Source organism: Jaculus jaculus, chromosome 6 (assembly GCF_020740685.1).
Source record: "Jaculus jaculus isolate mJacJac1 chromosome 6, mJacJac1.mat.Y.cur, whole genome shotgun sequence".
NCBI classification, from domain to species: Eukaryota; Metazoa; Chordata; class Mammalia; order Rodentia; family Dipodidae; genus Jaculus; species Jaculus jaculus.
The window spans coordinates 160,167,272-160,191,301 of NC_059107.1; the positions used below are offsets into that span (position 1 = coordinate 160,167,272).

At 47.4% G+C, this 24,030-nt stretch overlaps 1 protein-coding gene across 1 annotated transcript in view; it reads right to left on the minus strand.

The window, feature by feature from the left end:
- Pacsin2 (protein kinase C and casein kinase substrate in neurons 2) overlaps positions 1–23,788 on the minus strand; it is a 139,958-nt gene extending 116,170 nt beyond the window's left edge. The window contains exon 1 of the mRNA XM_045152498.1: positions 23,770–23,788. The gene's annotated coding sequence lies outside the window, so the exon portion shown is untranslated. The remainder of the gene's footprint in view (positions 1–23,769) is intronic.
- Between the last annotated feature and the right edge of the window lie 242 nt (positions 23,789–24,030).

A 24,030-nucleotide genomic window follows, 5' to 3' on the forward strand; every position in this document is an offset into this window, starting at 1 on the left:
GGAAGGGAGGGCAAGGAAGGGATGGAGGGAGGGAGGATGAGCTCTAAAAACCACTATGACAGACTGAAATCCTCCGGAAAACCTGCCAGAATGCTGACAATCGCCAATGAACATCATCAAACAAACCCTAGTTCAAATCTGGGTGGGCAGGGCTGGAGAGATGGCTCAGCGGTTAAGGTATCTGCCTGTGAAGCCTAAAGACCCAGGTTTGACTCTCCAGATCCCACGTAAGCCAGATGCACATAGGTGAGGCCAGTGTACTATGTGGCCCAAGAGTCTGGAGTTCAATTGCAGTGGCTGAGCCCTAGCATGCCAATTCTCCCTCTCTCCCTCGGTCTCCCCCTCTCTCTAATAAAATAAATAAATAAAAATAACTGGGTGTGGGAAAGATCAGTCTGGGGGCTCCCCTGCAGTTCCTTGCTTCCACAGGAACTATCTCCTCTTTTATCAGTATTCTCCATGCTGCCCCAGCCCAGCCTCCATCATCTCAGACTGGACCAGATCCCTCCAGCTGTGTCTCGATCTTTTAGACTACAGTTCCCCTCTCCTTGGTCAAACAAAGTGGTCACCAAACCCCTCCTAGCAGGCTGTTCCAGACCCTTAACTGCAAAAGAATGGCTGGCCATTGTAAGGGTTAATTATCACAAAGCAGAACACAGCCTGATTCTCCCTATGCAATGTGGCTGACTAGAAAAACCTAACCACACGGCAGTGAGGCACAGTCCAAAGTAATGTGCCACCAAAGGTGCAGCTCTGCATCTGACACCTCAGAAGCAGGCAGAGCTCTGCAGTGTAAACTCTTAAGTACTGAACTCAGCTGCTGATGCCAGAGGGTAACAGCTTACAAACTTCCAGTCAGAATGACTGTGTTACATCAAGGACTAAGATTACAAATGCTGTTCCGGTCCACCCTCACTGGAGGAGGGGACATTTTTCAAAGCAACTTTTCAGGAAGTTACTTTGCCCAATGGGCACTGCCTTAATCACAACAAGAAACAACCGTGTGGAAAGACCGGGCGGCATATAACCTCCTCAGCCAAGGACCTGATGACACCGCATGCATGCATGCTCCTTATTCACAAGGCACATATTTGGGATTATGCAACTTCGCAAACAGTAATGGATACACTTGTAACATCAGACGTTGAGAATGTCTGCTACATGGAAGCCTTGAATCCTGTTCCCTCGCCCAGCTCCCTCTTTGAGCACAACAAAATTCAATGTGAAAGTCACAGTAATGAATTTCTGACTGCAGAGTGTGGAGATGGTCCATGGCAAAATGAATTCAGTTAGTATTTGCTGCCATTTCTATTTATTTATTTACTTATTTGTGAGAAAGAGGAAGAGAGAGAATGGACATGCCAGGGTCTCCCTCCAGCCACTGCAACTGAACTCCAGACACATGTACTACTTTGTGTATCTGGCTTTACGTGGGTACTGGGGAACAGAACTTGTATCATTAAGCTTTATGGGCAAGTACCTTAACTATTGAGCCATCTCTTCAGCCCTCTGCTTTCTCTTGATAAGATTTCATGTATGTTACATGTGTGACTCTGTGCATTATGTTCTGATTTCTTCATGCTGTCATTCACCATACCCAAATGGTTAGGCTGTGCAAGCAAGCATATTAACTGCTGAGTCATATCTGCCCAAAACACGAAATCTTGATAATTATAGTGAAATAAAAAGCAGCCATGGCCGGGTGTGGTGGCACACACCTTTAATCCCAGCACTCGGGAGGCAGAGGTAGGAGGATTGCTGTGAGTTCGAGGCCACCCTGAGACTCCATAGTGAATTCCAGGTCAGCCTGGGCTAGAGTGAGACCCTACCTCGGAAAACCAAAAAAAAAAAAAAAAGCAGCCATGGTGACACACATATCAATACTTGTGGAGCATATCACCAGGTATTCAAAGCGAACCTGAGCTGCAAAATAAGTTCCAGGCCAGTGGAGACTACATTATAAGAGAGACACTGGCTCAAAAAACCAACCAAAGGGCTGGTGTTGCAGTCCGGTTGGCATTGCTGTTAGAAATCACCCAACCAAGAGCAGCTTCTGAGAAAAAGAGATTTATTTTGGCTTAAAGGTTCAAGGGGAAGCTCCACGATGGCAAGGGAAAACGATGGCATGAGCAGAAGGTGGACATCACCCTGTGGCCAACATAAGATTGACCACAGCAACAGGAGGGTGTGCCAAACACTGGCATGGGGAAACTGGCTATAAAGCCCTTAAGCCGGCCCCCAACAATACAATCCCTCCAGGAGGTATTAATTCCCAAATATCCATCAGCTGGGAACCTAGCATTCAGAACACCCAAGTTTATGGGAGACACCTGAATCAAACCCTCACAGCTGGAGAAGATGGCTTAGCAGCTAAGGTGCTAGCCTGCAAAGCCAAAGGACCCCGGTTGGATTCCCCAGGACCCACATAAGCCAGATACACAGGGAGGTACATGCATCTGGAGTTCGTTTGCAGTGGCTGGATGCCCTGGTATGCCCATTCTCCCCCCCACCCCTCTCTCTCTATGTCTTTCTCTCAAATAAATAAATATATTTAAAAGGGAAAAAACTAAAGGGCATGGAGAGATGGCTTAGCAGTTAAAACATTTGCCAGTAAAGCCAAAGGACTCAGGTTTGATTCTCCAGGACCTAGGTAAGCCAGATGCACAAGGTGGTACAAGCGTCTGGAGTTCATCTGCAGTGGCTGGAGGCCCTGGCATGTCCATTATCACTCTCTGTCCCTCTCTCTCTCTCTCTACCTCTTTCTCTCTCTAATAAATAAATATTTAAAAAAAAAAAAAAGCCAGGCATGGTGGTGCACGCCTTTAATCCCAGCACCTGGGAAGCAGAATTAGAAAGATCACCATGAGTTCAAGGCCTCCCTGAGACTAGATAGTGAATTCCAGGTCAGCCTGAACTAGAGTGAGACCCTACCTTGAAAAGCCAAAATCCCCCCCCCCCAAGAAAAAAGACAGGTGTAGTGACGCATGCCTTTAATCCCAGCACTTAGGCAACAGGGGTAGGCGGGTTCCTGTGAGTATGCTGTGAGTACAAGGCCACCCTGAGACTACATAGTGAATTCCAGGTCAGTCAGGGCTAGAGACCCTAACTTGGGGAGGGGGGGAGACGGGCGTGGTGGTGCACACCTTTAATCCCAGCACTTGGGAGGCAGAGGTAAGAGGGTCGCAGTGAGTTTAAGGCCAGCCTGAGACTACATAATGAATTCCAGGTCAGCCTCAGATAGAGCAAGACCCTGCCTTAAAAAACAAAAAACAAACAAAACAAACAAAAAAAAAAAAACAAGGTTCAGGGAGGTGAAGGTTGGAAGGTAACTGAAAGGTTGGTGTCAAATCAAGTCCCAAGCAGAGGGATGAGGCCTTTACCTCCAAGCCCATTAAAGCTGGTTAGGAAATGTTAATCACGCTGCATCCTGCAACCAAAATGAAGGGTCTCACTCTACTATTTTGCTCTTGAATCTTTCAAGCTTAGAACCATGCTTGGCACAGGGAAGATAATCTAATATTTGCTAAATAAACGCATAAAGACTTATGAAGACATTAGAAATGCACACAAAAATGACAGACTGAGCCAAGCATACCCAGATCTTGGGAGGCAGGTGGAGGCAGGAGAGGATAGGGAGTAAGGCCAGCCTGGGCCGCAGAAAACCCTATCTCCCAAAAAAGCACAGCTGCGTGTATTTCTGGGGAAAAATTCAAAAGAATCCCTTCAAGCCAATCGAGAAACTTACTGCCTTAGGTCCCCGAGACCTCAGGTGATCTCCCAGTTTGAACCTCCCAAACTTGCTTCCAGTACAAAACTTAGCCCAACCACACCAGTGACTGCACCCGCCCAACATGCCCTGACCTGCGAGACAAATGCCAAAGCAGACACTGATGGATAGGGTGAAGAAAAGGCCTCAGGGAAGCCTATGTTGCGCACCCTCCATACAGGCCAATTCTTCAAAGTCTAAGAGGTCCCCAGATCCCTGGAAGAGGTATTTTTTCCATTCAGTGATCTAGGAAAATAAGATTACAAAAGTTTACAGTAAAGTCAGGCTTTAAAATGAATTGATATTTGATTAAGCTTGATTACAGCATCACATATAAAGTAACATATAAATGTTTTATGAGAAAGACAGGAAGTGAGTGTGTATGTACCAGCACATTAGAAAGTCCATTTGGAGGCTGAAGAGATGACTCAGCAGTTAAGGCACTTGCCTACAAAGCCTAACCACCCTGGTCTGGTTCCCCAGGTCCCACATAAAGCCATATGTATAATGTGGCACAAGGTGGTGCCTACATCTGGAGTTCATTTGCAGTGGCTAGGAGCTCTGGTGCACCTGTTCTGTCCCCCACCCCACCCCCAAATAAGATTTTATACACACACACACACATATATACATATATATATGTACATATATGTGTGTATATAGTCCATTTGAGGCTGGAAAGATGGTTCAGTGTATGACGCACTTGCCACACAAGCATAAGGACCGGATGTGGCCCACCTGTACTCCAAGGGCTCGGGAGGTGGAGACAGGGGATCCCTGGACAAGCTGGCTAGCTAGACTATAATCTGTGAGACCTGGATTCAAGTAAGAGACCCTGCCTCAGTAAATAAGGTGGAGAGCAACCCAGAAAGACACCTAACATGAACATAGGGACACTATACATATGTACATATGTGCTTACATACCCACATACACATGCCCACATGCAAACACATGTGCACACCTAAGTTCACCTACACCAGACACAGTGTACATTCCTGTAGAAAAGCTAAAGCAGGAAGATCACCTGAACACAGGAGTTTGAGGTAAGCCAGCACAACTAGTGAGACAGCCTCAAAAAACAAAATGGCTGGAGGGATGGTTTAGCAGTCAAGGCACTTGCCTGCAAAGCCTATGGACCCAGGTTTGATTCTCCAGATCCCATATAAACCAGATGCACATGATGGCACATGCATCTGGAGTTCATCTTCAGTGGCATGAGGCCCTGGTACACCCATTCTCTCTCCTTCTCTCTGTTTTAAATAAATAAATAATAAGACAGCAATTACCTTGTATGACTACGCCTGCTGGGCCCAGCCTGGAGAGAACATCCCCTTTTCAGTCATTCCCTGGCTTCCAGAAGAGCCAAGGCCCCTGCAGGATCAATGCCTGAGAAGCTGGGCCCACGCTCCACGGTGACACCATGCAGCAGGAGGCTGGGAAGTGCAGAGGCACACTAGGTGGCGCCACATGGAGCTCTGAGAACAACCCTGTCCCAACTGCAGGGCACATACTCATTCACCCAGTCCACAGAGCTGAAGCATTTAATGACTCGCCACGAAGGCCTGCTGTCCACACCTGTGGCCACAGACACTGGGGCTGGCTCAGACCCAAGCTCAGAGGAGGTCCTACCTCGGCAGAGAAAGCAGCCCGCCTACAGGGTTGAGCAGCCAGAGTCCTGGGTCAAGATCCCAAAAGTAAGACACCCCTCACCAGCAGGAGTCTGCAGAGCTATTAGGAACTGGCTTAGCAACCTTTAGGTCCTGGCAGAGCTGGCAACTTACCAACTCCACCCAAAGAGGGAATCCCTAGTTTACATCCTCCTCCACCAATCACATGGCTGCCATGAAGCCTTCAGAGGACAAGGATAGGAAGATGTTTCCCCATCTTTTACCTATTACTAAGCGCATGCTATTTAAAACTACTTCTGAATGTCATGAACCTACAAGTTCCCAGCAGGAGAGAGGAACACAGGTCCAAAATAGGAATTCTGGAAATGAACACACTCAATACACTTCAGGGAAGGTAACCTGGCTGGGCTTTAACGGGAGGTGGTAAGACAGCTCTCGGCTCAAGCAACTTCAGAGCCACACTTCTAAGAAAAGGAACAAAGAAACGCAAAAGGAAATAAATGCAGCATCAACATAAAATAACAAAGGACAAGTGGGGAATTTGTTATACACACCATTTCACTCAGTCTTCATACCGAGACATACACTGTGGCACTCTAGCAATCCAATCACATTCATTTTTCCTCTGTGACTTACAGATAGTCAGCAGGCTTCTACAGGGGAAGACACACTGTTCACACTGCTGGTAGAAATCACCCAACCAAGAGCAGCTTGTGGGAAAAAGAGGTTTATTTTGGCTTATAGGCTCAAGGAGAAGCTCCACAATGGCAGGGGAAAACGATGGCATGAGCAGAGGGTGGACATCACCCCCTGGCCAACATCAAGTAAACAATAGCAACAGGAGAGTGTGCCAAAGACTGGCATGGGGAAACTGGCTATAAAACCCATAAGCCCACCCCCAACAATACACTCCCTTCAGGAGGTGTTAATTCCCAAATCTCTTATCAGCTGAGAACCTAGTATTCAGAACACCTAAGTTTATGGGGGACACCAGAATCAAACTACCACATTCTAACTCTGGCCCCCATAAACTGATAACCATACATGATGTAAAATGCAATGCATTCATCTAACTTTAAAAGTCCTCATAGTTTTTATCAATTCTAATAATGTTCATACATCCCCATAGTCCAAGTTAACTGAGACATAATGCCAAAAAATAACCTCAAAAAACCCATAATGGCACAGAATAAACATTCATACTGCAGAAGACGGCACTGGGCATAGTAAAGAAACATTCAACCAATACAAGATTTAAAACAACCAGGGCAAACATCACACTGTAACTCCAAGTCCAACAACTCTAGTCAACGATAAATCTTCAAGTCCGATAATTCTAACCAGCAACAAGTCTCTGGCATTCCAACTCTACCCCTCCAGCTAGGCTACTCACAGTCATGGAAAACTTCATCCGGGGCCCGCAGCTTTCCTTAGCAGCCATCTTGTGGTCCCGGTATTTCCACTGTTTTCCACTGCAATCCACGGTTTATCTTCATGGCCCTATAGGTTTCCAAAAATCCTGCTTCACACTGCCCATGGACATTTCCAAAACACAAGACCGTGTAACAAACTCAATGACCCTCTTTTTCCTGCATTTCTTATACTCCACAATACCAGGTAGGGTGCCAATTTGTTAATCCAGGGGGGAATAAAGTAGACTTGGAAGAAAAGGACACTCCTTGAGCACTCAGGCCCCTTCAAAAGAGTCTACATTCTTCCTGTTGCCCCAGTGCAGTTCAGCTGGCCTAGTCTGAAAAGTTGAAATCTCTCAATTGCAGCTGAACGGGGCAGCAGTTTCGGCTTGAAGATTTCTTTCTGTGCCATATCCCTCTGCTCACACCAGTTCATTTCTACGCAAAGCAACCCTGTACAACTTCTCAGGACACGGGCATAACAGCAAGCTTTTCACCACAACCTGCCTCTAGCCCAGTCCAAGCAAAGCACTTTCTCACCCTCATAAGCCAAACCTCTCAGTCCATAGTTCTTACTGCATTCAGGTTTTTGAACTCTGACCAGAATAGTCCATCAAGCTATACTTACAGCACTGCAAGGCGTCTCTTAGGCCAAGGTTTCAAATCCTCCCACATTCCTCTTGAAAATCAGCTCCAAAAGGCCAAAGCCACACAGTCAGGTATCTAGCAGCAATCCTACTCCTCGGTACCACTTTACTGTTACAGTCAGGTTTGCACTGCTGGTAGAAATCACCCAACCAAGAGCAGCTTTTGGGAAAAAAAGAGGTTTATTTTGGCTTACAAACTCGAAGAGAAGATCCACAATGGCAGGGGCAAACGATGGCATGAGCAGAGGGTGGACATCACCCCCTGGCCAACATAAGGAAGACAACAGCAACAGGAGAATGTGCCAAACACTGGCAAGGGGAAACTGGCTATAACACCCATAAGCCCACCCCCAACAATACAGTCCCTCCAAGAGGCATTAATTCCCAAATCTCCATCAGCTGGGAACCTAGCATTCGGAACACCTAAGTTTATGGGGGACACCTGAATCAAACCACCATACCCAGCAACCAATCCCAGGTCTGAGATACAGAGGAAACTTCATGAAAAGGCATGGGGAGTCCCTGTACTAGCCTGCAATATAGCCTGGGATAACAGCTGCTGTGCATACTGCCTTCTGGTCAGCCCCAAAGCTGCCATGCCATGCCATGCCATGCCACCCAACAAAGCTGAAACAATTGGAGAGAGATTTCTCAAAGAAATAAAATGGGAAGGTTGGGGAAGACATAGGAAAGCTACAAGTGAGTTCCTCTAGGGCTTGGCATTGGCCATCCAACCTGGTTGAGAAATCCTAGGGATGACTTGGGCTCCCACCCAGCCCCTGCCAAAGCCCATGCCACACAGAAGCAAAGCTCAGCCAGTTGCCAAGGCAACAGCAACCTAGACATGTTTAGGCATCTGCAGAAACCAGGGCAAAGTACAATTTCCATACTTGTGATAAAACGTAGGCTGCCAAGCATTACTCCCTAAAATTTGGTCTTATTGACAGAATAAACAGGGGTGGAGAGGGAAGCGGGAAGCGCCCAGTGCCTAGCAGAGCCAACATGGACCAGCCCTGGAGTGCCAGCACTGAGAACCCACTTGTGCTGGGAACAAAACACTCCTTATGCTTCCATGCTAACTGTTTCCTCCTACTTCTGCCTCAGTGTGGAGTCAGGCCTCTCGGGTTGGTTTTACTGTGGGCATCTACCTTTCCTTAGCTGGAAAAAAGAGGAACTAAGCATGTGAGTTTTGTCCATGGGTGAAGACAGATAACTAAAGGGGAAAGAGGCCCTGGGGGACGGGTAGACAGGGAGAGCCACAGCGGTAGTCCAAGGGAGAGAAATAAGAGAAGGGCTGGGGACTGGGGAGATGGCTTGCTTGTAAAGACTGCCAACCCAGGTTCCATTCCCCAGTACCCACATAAAGCCAGATACACAAAGTGGCACATGCATCTGGAGTTCGTCTACAGTGACTAAAGGTCTTAGCTTGCCCTCTCCTCTCCCAAATACAGACACAACAGAGAGCTCAGCACTAAATCAGACTGCCAACAGGCATGGCTCAAGGGAACATTACGGAAGAGGGAGCAGAAAGACTGTAAAAGCCACAGAGTAAGTAGGAGTAACCTGAGACATGGTCCCCCTCACTACCTGACAGGGACTGAGTGAGGCCACTGTGACCCCACAGTGAATACCATATCCCCACTATGGAGGGCCTCCTGGATAACAAGAGCAGGGGTGAAGGAATAAAAGAGTATAACCTCTTATGTATAAAATAAAATTGAAATACATATTTTAAAATAGCAGAGCTAGGCTGGAGAGATGGTTCAGTGATTAAGGCACTTGCCTACAAAGCCTAACAACCCTGGTTCGATTCTCTAGTACTCATGTAAAGCCAGATGCACAAAGTGTGCATGAATCTACAGAGTCCATTACAGCAGCTGGAGACCCTGGCATGCCCATTCTCTCTGTCTCTCTTCCCTATATCTCTCTCCTCACTCTCTCTCAGCTTGCAAATAAATAAAAAATAAAAATATTTTATTAGCTGTTCATGGTGGTATATACATTTAATCCCAGCACTCGGGAGGCAGAGATAGGAGGATCACTTAGTTATAGGCCACCCTAGGTCTACATAGTGAATTCCAGGTCAGCCAGAGCTAGAGTGAGACCCGACCTTGGGGGGAAAAAAATTATTGGATGAGTGTAGTGGCACACACTTTTCATCTCAGCATGCAGGAGACAGAGGTAGGAGGATCACCATGAGTTCGAGGCCACCCTGAGACTACATAGTGAATTCCAGGTCAGGCTGAGCTATACAGCGAGACCCTACCTTGAAAAATTGAAGAAAAAAAATATATATACATATATTCATGTATATATTTTTTTCTATTGTGCTTGAGAAATGGCTTAACGTTAAGGCAATTGCTTACAAAGCCAAAGGATCCAGGTTTGATTCCCCAGGACCCACATAAGCCAGATGTAGAAGGTGGCGCATGCATTTGGAGTTTGCTTGCAGCGGTTAAAGGTCTTAGCACACCCTTTCTCTGTCTATCTGCCTCTCTCGCTCTCTCTCATAAATAAAAAATAAAATAAATTTTATTTATTTGCAATCAGAGAAATACAGAGAGAGAGAGAAACAGAATAGGCACGTTAGGGCCTCTAGTCACTGCAAACGAACTCCAAATGCATAAGCCACTTTGTGCAACTGGCTTATGTGGGTACTAGGGAACTAAATCCGGGTCATTAGGCTTTGCAGACAACCCCTCAAAATATATTTTTAAATTTTTATTTATTTATTTGCAAGCAAAGAGAGGGGAGGGGAGGGGAGGAGAGGGAAGACAGAGGGCTGGAAAAATGGCTTAGCAATTAAGGCATTTGCCTGTGAAGCCTAAGAACTCACATTTGAATCTCCTGGTCCCATGTTGCCAGACAGTGAGCGACGCAAGCATGCAATGTCACACATGTGCACAAGGGGGCACATGCATCTGGAGTTCATTTACAGCAACTAAAGGCCCTGGTGTGCCCATTCTCTCTATCAAAATAAATTAAAAGAGACAGAGAGAGAGAATGGGGGCACCAAGGCCTCCAGCCGCTGCAAATGAACTCCAGATGCATGTGCCATTACACCACTAGCTTTATGTGGGTACTGGGGAATCAAACTGGGTCATTAGCTTTGCAGTCAAGCACCTTAACTGCACAGACATGCCTGTAAACCTCAGCATTGGGAAACTCAGGGTGCAGGACCTAGTGTCTAAGATCAGCCTGGGCTACAGGTGAGACTGTGTTACAAAAACAACACCAGCTGGGTATGATGGCAAAAGCCCTTAATCCCAGCATTAGGGAAGCTGAGGAAGGAGGATTGCTGTGAGTGAGGCCACGTGAATACCAGGTCATCCTGGGCTAGAGCAAGACCCTACATTGAAAAACCAAAAAGACCCACCCACTCCAATTTACCTGCATAAATGATCTTTATTTGATGTCACATTGTAACATAATAAAACCTCTTATAAAGTGCAATGCCAAACACTAAGGGCTTGCAATTCTCCCCCTCTTTTTAACAGCACATGATAGCCTTCAGAAGCAGCTGTGCAAGGTAGGGCAGCAGCACCGAGGCCTCTGGAATTTTGGGCATGCAGCTCCACCCTCTGACCCCACCCCAAGTGACCTAGTCACTGGACTACATAGTCCAGCAATGCCAGCCCAGGTGCCTTTTCTCCCTGCTTCATAAACTTCTGCAAACTTTAAGATTTATCTTAATCAGGTTAGTTGCAAACCAGACTCCTGCCTTGAACAAGACTACATAATTTGTTTCAGTTCTATGTCTCTCAGAAGTGGGAGGGAAGACAACTTGTGAAGGTTATTTTTACAACTGAGGGCAGGTATCTCAGAGTCTACTTCAAGGCAGTCAAGAGTCAACTTCAGCGACTCTCTGAAGGCAGCTGGGAGCTTTGACTAACTCATGGGTAAAGTGGAGGTAACACTATCTGGTTGTAAGAATTCAATGAGGAATATAAAACTTGTATGTTCTCTCAGAAAACTCCAGAACACACTGCACCCCACCTCCAATGGTTCCACCTCCAATCATGCCAATCTTCCCTGTGGCACAGGCTTAGCCTTCTTATCTGATGATACATTTGCTGGTACAGAGGTCACAAGTGCTTAATTAAAACATTGTCACATCCAAGCTAAATGGCGCCCAGGCGAGCCAGCTAGAGCCAATCAGCCAGCTACAAACCCACTAATAATGGGCTTGGACATCTGTACGGAAAGACAGCCTGACCACAGCTCACATTATTGGCACACTCACGTGGAGACAACATAATGTGGTATAATGAAACACAAACGTAGTTTAAAATATAAAAATGCTCAGTAGCTGCAGTTTGGGCATCATTTTGTAATAATAAAATTTCATTTAATTAAACAAGCAACTTCAAAACACTAGCCATATACACAGGAGACTAGCCTGTGGGTGCAGGCAGAGTCCCTGTGATGTTCTCCCTGGGAGCTCTGTGCTTGGGCTCAAGCTGGATCTGGATCAGTGGCCTCCAGAAAGCCTCTGACTTTTCTATCTGCCCCTTTTTCTCTTCTGAACTATGAAAACTGGGAGACCAACAAGATTGTCCTGCAAACAAGATGACAGCTATGGAAAGTTCACGGCAAGCTGGAAATGCCACACAGCCCCACTGTTAATATAAACTTAACTTGTAAAGTCAGGAGGGATGGCTTAGTGGTTAAGGTACTTGTCTGCAAAGCCGAAGGACCCAGGTTCCGCTCTTCAGATCCCACGTAAGACAGACACACTAGGTAATGCAAGCACGCAAAGTCACATGCACACAACAGTGCACGAGTCTGCAGTTCAATTGCAATGGCTGGAGGCCCTAGCACACCAATTTTCCCTCTCTCATAAAGGTGTGTGCCACCATACCCAGCAAAATAAATAAAAAACAAAGTCAATTATGCTTTAAGTACTAATTCCAGAAGGAAAAGGGTAGCGGTGCAGCTATAAAAACCAGGAGCTACTTCCCACATTTTTGCAGCCTTAGCTATCACTGCTACGTACAGTTTTAACACTACCCCCAATCAGGTCGGTGTACACAGACTTATGTCTTTCAAGTCCTTCTTATCATCTGCATGAGCCTTCATCACTGTCACACATACCTTCCCAGCACTTTGTTGTCACAGTGACACCCCTCATCCCAGGGTCAGGCCTTGTATAACTTACATCCCATTAAAAGCAAGCACAGAAGCCAGTCATGTTGGCACACACTTTTATTCCCAGCACTTGGGAGGCAGAGGTAGGACAATCACCGTGAGTTCAAGGCCACCCTGAGACTACATAATGAATTCCAGGTCAGCCTGGGCTAGACTGAAACCCTACATCAGGGGAAGAAAAAAGCAAGCACAGAATCATCTAGAAGCCAGAAGAAAACTCAACATAGCAGGGCTGCCCTCAAACTCAGGCATCCTCAGCCTCAGGCTGATGAAGGGGACAGAAGTAGGTAAAATTTAGAGAGACAGTGCAAAGACAGGACATGGACCCTACCAAGGTCAAGAGATTCCATGCAGGGCCTGAGGATTTATCCACTATAAGTTACTCCTGACAGCGTCCTGTGACCAAAGACCAAGAGACCAAAGAAAGTCCTGACACACTAATTACTCTGGCTGAAGGAAGAGGAATACATTTGGGAAAGAGTTTTATTAAAACTGGATAAAATAATTTTGTTATTTATTTGCAAGCAGAGACAGGGAGGGAATATTTGCACACCAAGGCCTCTTGCTACTGCAAACTCCAGATGCACGTGTCACTTTGTGCATCTGGCTTTATGTGGGTACTGGTGAATAGAACCCAAGTGGTCAGGCTGTGCAAGCATGCCTCCATCCCAGGGGATAAGATAAATTTACTGTGACTACTTTTAGAGGTCTATTTTGCCTAATTCACAAATTCACTTAATTATCACTTTGAGCAATACCACAATTACAAAGAATTATGGGCTGAGCACACATGCTGAGCTCTGAGGAAGGAGATGCATTACTTCACAGTCTCTACCACAATCCAGAAGAAGGAATTCAACATCTGTGTCCCACCCACTTCTCAAATTCCTCTTTGAATCCTACCATCCATCTGATGGTATTAGGAGGTGGGGCCTTGCAGAGCTGATTAGATCACAGGGTGAAGCCCTCATGAATGGATTAGTGCCCTTCTCAAAGAGCTCACTCACCGGCGTTCAGAAGTTGGCAGTCTACAACCCAGATGAGAACCCAACCCTACTGTCACCCTGATCTCAGGCTTCCTGACTCCAGAACTGTGGGGAATAAATTTCTGTTCTTTATAAGCCAACTTTGTTATCACAGCACAAACTAAGACACCCAGTCTCAATGTTGACTCATTTGACCAGGAAGGACACACAGTCACCTGGTGTTGGGCTGTAACTGAAACTCAGCTGGCTGATTCTAAAACCACACTCCTGACCTCTGGTTCCTTACTGCAACAGTAACTTTTTTCTACAAGAAGTGAGAGTGAAGGTTCCATTCTGACCTTGTAGAATTGTGAGAATAACCCAAATCCGAAGAGAAACTGAACCCAGGTAGCTGCCTCCTGACTGAACCAAAAGACTGAGGCCATGCCACCCTGGTAGCCTCTTACAGAGCTCAGCCACAGCTTCCCGGGAACTGTCTATGGCAATCCTCAAGCCTAGGGACACAGGACTTTTGTGGAAAGGAGCAACTTGGAGGCTGGGGAGACAGCTCACTGGGTAAAGTGCTTGCTGTACAAGCATAAGGACCCTAGTTTGGATGCCCCGAACCCATGTGAAAGCGGAGCATGGTCACAAGCGTCTATAATGCCAGCACTGGAGAGGCAGAAGCAGGAGGATCATTGGGGCTCAATGGTTAGGTAGTCAGCTTCCGGTTCAGTGAGACCCTGTCTCAAAGAAAAAGGTGGAGGGAGTGGAGGAAATGGCTCAACTAAAGGCATTTGTTTGCAAAGACTGCCAGCTCACGTGCAAATAAATAAAAATTTCAAAATAATAAGATGGGTAGTGATTGAGAAAGACACCCAACATTAACCTCTGGGAGCCACACACTCCAACAAATACACCCCCCACACATAAATATGTGTACCCACACACATTGAACACACATACACACACTCACAAAGAGAAAGGGCCTGAATCTTCCCTCTCCCATCTACACCCCTGACTTCTCAACTAACCTCACTCCTGTCAAGGTCACTGCTCTGCTTATATTCTGAAAGGGTTCCCCATTTAATCCACCCCCCAGGAGAAAGTCTAGACCTCTGCCCTTGACCTACAAGGAGGTCACAACCTGAAGCTGGCCTTCCAGCCTTCCTCCCCCCACATTCAACAGTACCTCCCAGATACAACACTTTTATCCACATTCTTGACAAATCTGTAGCTCTGCCCCATGTTCTGGCTCATCATTTGCACCTGTAGCTTTGGCAAAAACCCCTCTGTGTAAAGGCAAGTTCTCTGTAGCATTGTGAGGGCAGCCAGACCAGTTCTCTTCTACAGACCCTGTTCTGTCTGGTAGTATCAAGGTGAACAATCATGTCTGAGCCTACCTCCGACACAACGGCCATCACAGAGCTCAAGAGGACTTAATCTTGGGCATCTGGCTTTACATGGGCACTGGGGTCTCGAACCTGGGTCCTTTGGCTTTGTGGGCAACTGCAAAGCTATCCTCTTCAGCTAGAGGCCTTCATCTTGGAAGCCCAGGGCTGCAGGTAGACCCAGGTGCCAGGGTATCTAGCTACCTAGTGGCTAAGATGCCCCTTTGAATGTCTGGAGATGCCCTTTCCTTCCATTGGCTCCTTCTCTGTGATTTAGATACTGATAAGGAGTAGGGGTGGTCAGGAGAGAGCTAGAGAATTTCAAGTTTCTGTTGGAAGTACCAGTTTTTTTTTTGTTTTGTTTTTGTTTTTGTTTTTGTTTTTGTTTTGAGGTAGGGTCTCTCTCTAGCCTAGGCTGACCTGGAATTCACTATGTAGATGGCACATGCATCTGGAGTTCATTTGCAGCGGCTAGAGGCCCTGGCACACCCAATCTCTCTCTCTAATAAATAAATGATTATAAATTTTAAAAAATAAGGGACTGGAGAGATGGCTTAGCGGTTAAAGTGCTTGCCTTTGAAGCTTAAGGACCCAGGTTCAATTCCCCAGGACCCATGTAAGCCAGATGCACAAGGTGGCACATGCAACTGGAGTTTGTTTGCAGTGGGTGCAAGCGATGGCGCACCTATTCTATCTGCCTCTCTATTTCTCTCATAAATTTAAAAAAAAAAAATTTTAAATAAGATAAGGAACCCAGCGTGGTAGTGCCCACCTTTAATGATAGCACTCAGGAGGCAGAAGAGGATTGAGGCCACCCTGAGACTACATAGTGAATTCCAGGTCAGCCCGGGCTAGAGCAAGACTCTACCTCAAAAAAAGAAAAATTAAAACTTAAATAAATAAATAATATAATAAAATGAAACTAGATCAGGTGTGGTGGTATATTTCTAAACTGAAACATGAAGACTGTGGGTTTAAGGCCAGCCTTGAAACATGTCAAAACAAAATAAGGGCTGGAAGAATGGCTTAGCGATTAAGGTGTTTGCCTGAAAAGCCAAAGGACCCAGGTTTGATTCCCCAGGACCCACATTAGCCAGTTTCACAAGGGGGCGCATGCGTCTGGAGTTCATTTGCAGTGGCTGGAGGCCCTGGTGTGCTCATTTTCTCTCCCCCTCTTTCTCTGCTAAATAAAATAAAATATTTAGGGGGAAAAAAAGGGCTGGAGAGATCGTTAAGCACTTGCCTATGAAGACTAAGGACCCCAGGGTTTAAGGCTCGATTCCCCAGGACCCACGTAAGCCAGATGCACAAGGTGGCATATGCATCTGGAGTTCGTCTGCAGTGGCTGGAGGCCCTGGCGTGCCCACTCTCTCTATCTGCCTCTTTCTCTCTCTCTGCCTGTCTGTTGCTCTCAAATAAATACATAAAAATAAACAAAAAAAAATTGTTTTAAACCATAAAATAAGAACTGGCATGGTGGCTCACACCTTTAATCCCAACACTCAAGATACCGAGGAGGGGGGATCACCATGAGTTCTAGGCCAACCTGGGCTAGAATGAGACCCTACCTTGAAAAAACAAAATTTGAAAGAAAAAAAAAAGGCCATAAAGCAAAACTGAACCTGGAGGAGATAAACTACCCCTCACACTTCAGCCAAGCCACAGCTGAACCCACAAGGAATGGGGAAAGTACAGCTTCCATGCTGAACCTGAGAATCAGCGCCAGGGTGAAGGAGACAGACCATGAGGACACTCAACGCCTACCAAAGCAGAGATGCAGAGGCTCCTAAGAGCTCATCACTGAAGTAATTTAAAACTCACCCACCACGGCTCGAGGAATCGGGAGCAAAAAGACTGTAAGAGCCACAGGTTGAGACATCACGCCCAGAGGCATTCCCTCCCCATAAAAATAACTGACTGCTGCTCCCACATCACATTTAATCCCAGCACTCGGGAGGCAGTGGTATGGTAGGAGGATCACTGTGAGTTTGAGACCACCCTGAGACTCCATAGTGAATTCCAGGTCATTGTGAGCGAGAGTGAGACCCTACCTCAAAAAAAAAAAAAAAAAGATTCTAAATAATAATAATAGTAAACATCTTTAAAAAAAAAAAAACTGATACTTCCAGCTGGCCGTAGTGGCACATGACTTTAATCCCAGCACTAGGGAGGCAGAGGCAGGAGGATCACTGAGTTCAAAGCCAGCCTGAGACTACATAGTGAATTCCAGGTCAGCCTAGGCTAGAGAGAGACCCTACCTCAAAACAACAACAACAAAAAAAAAAAAAAAAACTGGTACTTCCAACAGCAACTTGAAATTCTCTAGCTCTCTCCTGACCACCCCTACCCCTTATCAGTATCTAAATCACAGAGAAGGAGCCAATGGAAGGAAAGGGCCAGTGTGTGGGTGCCAATTTCCTGGTCAGAGCAAACACTTGTGAACACTCAGTAGAGCCACAGAGCGGGCATGTGGAAGGTCAGCATACACATGCTCATGGGTAACAGGACACTATGCTGCATAATGGTGGCAGCCTGGTGCTCACGTTCCATTACGGTCTCACTTCCTCCTCAGGCTTCTACTTTGGGTCATTTATATTGCTTGATGCTCAGAATTCACTGCTTGCCATTAACCTCCACCAATTCCCTCTGGGAAATGAGTCCTTCACAGAGGGAGGTTGATGCATGCCACTGGGCTTCTTCTCCACAAACGGTTCCTATGCATGCCTGCCCTGTCCTCTCAGGTACCTGAGGAACCCACCTGAAATAACAGACCCCTTTCCCATACCTCAACAGTAGACTGTGGCTCCTCTCCTGATAGGCATCAAGGTGACATCCCAGAAGGATGGGGACTCCTCCACACACAGGCCACATCTGAGGATGCCAACTCTATGCAGCATTACTAACTCCAGTGCCCAATGATCAAAACATCCAACCAGGGTCTAGAGAGATGTTTTAGCTGCTAAGGCACAATGCCAAATGACCCAAGTTTGATTCCTCAGGACCCACACAGGCCAGATACACAAGATGGCACATGAGTATGGAGTTCATTTACAGTGGCTAGAGGCTCTGGCACACCATTCTTTTTATCTGCCTCTTTTTCCATCTCTCAAATAAATAAAAACAAAATATTTTAAAACATCCAACCAGGGTGAAGTCTACATCAGATACACCACTTAACACCTGTGCACTTTCTATGTCATCTGGCCTTCCACAGACATGCTCATTATATAGCTGAGACGCGCTATGCTACTAAAAAACTGACAAAATCAATCCAGAAAGCATTAGGTCCCTGACCACAAGACTACAAGAAGCCACTGCTAGACAGTCATGGTCAATGGCACAATCCATACAGAACTTTCCAAGCACCCAGAGGCTCTGCGCCAGGGAGGGGCCTCAGGCTGCTGCGAGCTTCTCACCAGTGGGGGGGGGGGGGGACACCACTTGGCACCACTTGGACAGGACAAGTGTTACATTCGGGATTTCCATCTAACATTTGCTTCACAACTTTCTCAAGTGCTAAGCCATTGAGAAGTATCATTTAAAAGCATTCATTAATCGAGAAACATTAAATACCCAAGTCCTACAAATGTGTCCTTATGAAAAATGTAGCAAAAAATAAAAATAAAAATAAGGTTTTCATAGCCAGGCAGAAAAGTGGGATCCAAATTCCAAAGAAAAACTCTAGTCCTTCAGTGGATGAACAAATGGTGTCTTCTGTGAGTGACACATTCGGGGTGTTTATTTACACTGCCAAGCATAACTCATGACAACCACCACAGAAATAAAACTTAACGGAAAAGCCCCATGCTGGCAATGACAACAGGGAGCCCAAGCTCTGGTCCCAGGGTGGACATGCGGCTGCGGATGCTGTCGAAGCAAAGGCCAGGTCTGGCACCACTCTCCTCCTCACAGGAAACACAGCAACAACACCCCATGCCCCTCCAATGGTTTGTCTGTTTATTTTTGTGTTTTGAGGTAGGGTCTCACTCTAGCCCAGGCTGACCTGGAATTCTCTCTGTAGTATCTGGGTGGCTTCAACCTCACAGCGATCCTCCTACCTCTGCTACCCCAGTGCTGGGTAAGGCATGTGCCACCACACCCAGTTCAATTTTTTTTTGTTTTGGTTTGTTTGGTTGGTTTTTTAAGGTAAAGTCTCATTCTAACCCAAGCTGACGTGGAATTCACTGTCGTCTCAGGCTGGCCTCGAACTCTCAGCAATCTTCTGTGCTGGGATTAAAAGTGTGTGCCTCCATGCTGGGACCACTTGAATGTTTTGAGCATAAAATAATGAGAGATAAAAATACCTTGGTAAGTGTGTCCTCTATAAACACAAGTCATCATTATTATTAGCTCAAAGATGACAGAGAAAATAGGATTACAGACAATGGAAGGTGAGAGACAGCTTAGGAAGGCATTGCATGCCATTCTAACACCAACACCATGCTAGAAGACAGGCAGCCTAAGACTGGGATCATACCATTCTTAACCTGGGTCGAGGCCCCCAAGGCGCCCATGTGCATGCTTCCAAGTAGGGGTCACAGGAGCTATCAGAATGTCGAACGATTATGAACATCTAAGTCTCCCACTTTACGATTATAGAACAGCCCCTCAAATCTGCACTTGCTAGTCCAGGAATGGCATAACAGTCCAGGGCTGCCAGTCTCCATTCATCTCCCAGTGTGTCACCCCTTATTCTAGGAAGGAAAAAATAAAGCACATGCTGAGGCAGGAGGCCTGCTGTGAATGAGACCACAGTAGGCTACACAGTGAGTTTCCGGTCAGCCTGGGCTAAAGAATGAAACCCTGTCTCAAAAAAAAAAAAAAAATCAATTCACAGCTGGAGAGATGGCTTTGTGGTTGGGGCACCTGCCAGTGAGGCCTAGGGACCCAGGTTCAATGCCCCAGTACCCACATAAGCCAGATGCACAGGGTGGCATATGCATCTAGACTTCATTTACAGTGGCTGTAGGCCCTGGCATGTCCATACTCCCTCTCTACCTGCCTCTCTAACAATTAAGGTGCTTGTCTGCAGAGCCTAATGGCCTGGGTTCAATTTCCCAGTACCTGTATAAAAACCAGATTCAGCCAGGAGAGATGCCTTAGCGGTTAAGGCGTTTGCCTACAAAACCAAAGGATTGATTCTCCAGGACCCGCAAGCCAGATGCACAAGGCAGTACATGTGTCTGGAGTTCATTTGCAGTGGTTGTATGCCCTGGTGCACCCATTCTCTCTCTCTCTCAAAAAAATAAATAAAATAAAATAAAATAAAATAAAATAAAATAAAATAAAAGCCAGCTGCATTTGCAGCAACTGGAGGCCCTCATCTCTCCATCTCTCTCTGCTTGCCAATAATGAAATACGTATATATAAATCAATTCACATAAATTTCATATAGCAACAGTGTATGTCATACAAATGACCTATAGCAAAGCTCCTTTTCCTATCTGTCCTTTCTAAGGCTTCTTGCTGAGGTTTTAGAGCTTTGAGTTAGCACTAAATTCACGACTATATTTTTATCTATATCTAGTTCAATGCAGAGAGCCAAGAAATGTAAATAATTTTTTTTTTACTTTTATTTATTTATTAATTAGAGACAGAGAAAGGGAGGGAGAGAGAGAGAGAGAGAATGGGCATGTCAGAACTCCAGCCACTGCAAACAAACTCCAGACGTGTGTGCCCCCTTGTGCATCTGGCTAATGTGGGACCTGGAGAATCGAACCAGGGTCCTTAGGCTTTACAAGCATGTGCCTCAACCGCTAAGCCATCTCTCCAGCTCAATAAATATTTTTTATTTTATTTATTTACGTGAGGGGAGGGAGACAATGGGCACACCAGGGTCTCTACCCACTACAAACAAACTCCAGACTCATGCCACCACCATGTGCATCTGGCTTACGTGGGTACTAGGGAATCGAACCTGAGTCCTTAGGCTTCACAGGCATGCGCCTTAACCACTAAGCCATCTCTCCAGCCCAATTTGTTTTTGTTTTTTTTTTTAGGTTTGATAATTTAAAGCTGGGCATGGAAGCTCATACCATTAACTCTGGAGCTGAGGTGGGAGGATCACCTTGAGTTCAAGGACAGCCTGAGCTACAAAGTTCCAGCTTGGGAGTGAGACCGTGTCTCAAGAAAAACATATACATACATGGAAATCCAGTGGTGCAATTGGTTAGCACACGGCACTTATACAGGTTGAAAAGTTAAAAATGATCTAGCGTGTAGATCAGTGGTACAGCACTTGCCCAGCATGTGAGAGGCTCTGTGTTCCATGCAGATTTTTTTTTCTTTTTGATGAAAACACTACACTTGTGCTCTCGTATGACTGCTGTCCCTCAAGTAATTACCTTGAAAGATACAGACGCCAAAAAATTCCATGCAGATTACACAGAGAACTGTGGCAGTGCCCCACTATGTTCCCAGGCTGCCTCAGCCGAGAGATCCCCCTGCCTCAGCCTCCTAAGGATAGGATTCTAAGCAAGTGCCCAGTGGAAGAACTATTCTTTTAAGATGGTGTCTGGTCATCAGACAGAACCACTGGCATACTAAAGGTCTAAAGAACTTTCCAAACAACCATCCCAAGGACCACTGCTAGAGCTGGCAGTAGCAAAGTGCGCATGCGCTTGGACCAGTCTTCAGGCACAAGGACGGACTGCGGTGCAGGATGAAGCAAGGACTCCACCTGTAGAATGCAAAGTGACCTGGGAACAGCCACACCTCAGCTGCCTTCAGGTATGTACCTGCCAGTCCAAACAACTAGAAAAGAACTGAGCAGGCACGACTGCTCACGTGAACAGTTATTACATCCACAATCTAAAGGGTGGCCTCCAGGAAGCCTAATACAATGGGATGGTAGATAAGGCAGGCCAGAGTCAGCTGCAAAGCTCAAGTGGAGGTGGCCAGGGCATTTAGTAAATACTGTGATACAAGGTGCCTAGCAATTATTAATTTTACTGCAACTTTCTGGATATTCTATAACATCCTAGAATGAGCAACTGATAACCCCTTCAGAAGCAGGAGGGCTCAGTCCAGGAAGCACAGACCTCAAGTGAGAGAGAAGCATTAAAAGACTAAGGGCAAATGGTCCTGTGCTCCCACCACAGAAATCCCTGGCCATCAGAAATCTGAGCTGGTACCCAGGACCAGGAGAATGCCAATCTCATCTCCCTTTATCAGCCCACGTAGGAAGCCTAGATCACACACACTTTGAGATTAATTAAATATTCCGTTCAAAAGTAATGAAGTTCCAGTTCCCAAAACGGAACGAGCTAAGAATTCCATTTCCACTCAAACGAGTTGTTGCTATTCTCCAAAAAAGCTGAATAAAGAGGACAGATCTAATCACTCCTGTACTCCTGTGTTATGTTCCTTTCCCAAGTAATAAATATCACTGCTCTAACTGCCAGCTCCTTTAAAGCCTGAGGCTTTTGTCAAAAGAAAAGCACTATAGAAGGTTCTCGCGTAGTGGCCTCGGATCTCAAGTAGCATAACCTCTCCAAGGAGACCACCAAGCTCTACAGTTGAGTGTAAATGCACACAGACCAAAGTTTTCCAGGTAAATCAACAGAAACCCAAGCTGCGCTGGCACCCACTCAATGCTTCTGTGAGGAGAGTGCAGTCAGGCCCCAGCATCCAGTGAGAGTGAGCCATCGTCTTGGTAGCACTCCACACAGCCCACCTGCTTGATCCCTTCGCCCTCCCCCTCAATTTCACGATCCTAGGAGGGTTAAAAACAGAACTTCAGCATACCTGAGGAGGGAGGAAAGGAAGGCATGGGAAGGAAGGAAGGTAGGAGCTCACGTCTACAGCCCAGGTTTAAATGCTCTGAGCCGGTCTCTAGATTTTCATCAGGACAGCCAGGGTGTGTTTGGTAAACAGCCTGATGAGGAGTAGCCGTGGAGTCTGACAGCAACCTACTCCCCTTAGCCACGAAAGCGCAGGACGGCTGGGGAAAAGGAGAAAGAAGGCAAGACCCAGGAACGGTGTGCAGACCTCTCACGCCCAGGCCGCCTTCCCTCGGGCACCCAAACCAGAACTCGCGGCATTCCCGGGGCAAGTCTGCTTGCAGGGCTCCAGGACATAGGGCACGCTGCTCCCCCCGGAGCTACCCCTTCTGAAACGGACGGGAGGAAGCGGCAGAGCCAATGAATCACTGAATTTCGGCAGCTGCCACTGCCCTCCGGGAGGCGGAGAGAGGGAGTTCGCAATCGTCTGATTCAATGAGCCCGGACCACTCGGAAAGTCAAAAGGACAAATGCCCCAGCTTCTCCTGCCTGCCCGCCGCCTCACCCCAATAGGTCCTGTTCACAAAGAGGGGAGACTCTGCTCCCCACCGTCGACCCCCCTGCACACAAGCACACAGGGTGGGAAAGAAAAGAAGGAAGTAAGTAATGGAGGGCTGCCATCAAAGCGCCCCAAGTTCAGTGGCACCCGCAGGGGTCTGCTCCAGGCCACCCCCTTGGGCCAGACCCTGCCCGCTGGCGGGCTCCAGGCCCCTCGGACCGCGTCCGCTGAGGTCACCCCGCCTCGCGCTTCCGCAGCTGCCCACGGCCCCCCGGGGCGGACAGCCCCGGAACCCCCCGCGACCGCCCGGCTCCCGGGCTTCGTCCTCCAGCCCCCCAAGTCCCCAGCGCCCGGCCCTTCCCGCCCCGCCACCCGCCGCGCGCGCAGCCCGCTCCGGGGCACCTGAAGCCCACGCCCGCTCCCACGGAGACCACAAGTTCCGAGCGGCGCGGGCCCGGCGCGGCGGCGGCCTGACAGGGCGCGGGCCCGGCCGCACACCCGCGCCAACCGTCGCGGTGCATGCTCTCACCTCGGCCGCCGCTCTCCTCCCGAGCCGCCGCCGCCGCCGCCGCCGCGCACCCTGCTCCGGCCGGCCGTCAGTCACGGCGTCTCCAGCCCCGGCCTTCGAAACTCCGACCTCCGCTCGCCGACGCGCTGCTCCCAAAGCCCAGCCCAGACCCGCCGCGGCAGCTTCTGCCGCCGGCCGCGACCGCACCGCCCACGCCGCGCCCGCTGTGCTCGCCCCATTGGCTGATGACCCACAAGCCCCGCCCCCGGGGACCCCTTCGGC